The sequence below is a fragment of the Rhinopithecus bieti genome, unplaced genomic scaffold (genome assembly GCF_001698545.2).
Source record: "Rhinopithecus bieti isolate Rb0 unplaced genomic scaffold, ASM169854v2 scaffold_6380, whole genome shotgun sequence".
NCBI classification, from domain to species: Eukaryota; Metazoa; Chordata; class Mammalia; order Primates; family Cercopithecidae; genus Rhinopithecus; species Rhinopithecus bieti.
This window is the reverse complement of record NW_016806642.1, coordinates 5857205-5857600: the sequence shown is the minus strand read 5'-3', so window position 1 is coordinate 5857600 and position 396 is coordinate 5857205.

Sequence of the window (396 nt, the reverse complement as noted above, 5' to 3'; positions counted from 1 at the left end):
AAAAAAAAAAAAAAAAAAAAAAAAAAAAAAGGTGAATGCTCAATCTTGTCAAATATTTTTTTCTACCTCAATTGAGGTGGTTGTATGGTTGGTTTTTCTTCTTTAGACTGTTAATATGGTAGCTTACACTGATTGATTTTCAAATTTGAACCAGTCTTTCATTTCTAGGATAAATTCCACTTAATTGTGATACGTTATTCTTTTTATATATTGTGGATTTCAGTTTGCTAATACAGTTGACCCTTGAACAACATTGGGTTTGAACTTCATGGGTCCACTTATATGTGGATATTTTCAATAAATCAATTGGAAAATTTTTTGGAGATTTGCAACATTTTGAAAAAACTCACTGCATAGCCTAGAAATAACCAAAAAAGCAAGAAAGTTAGGTATGTC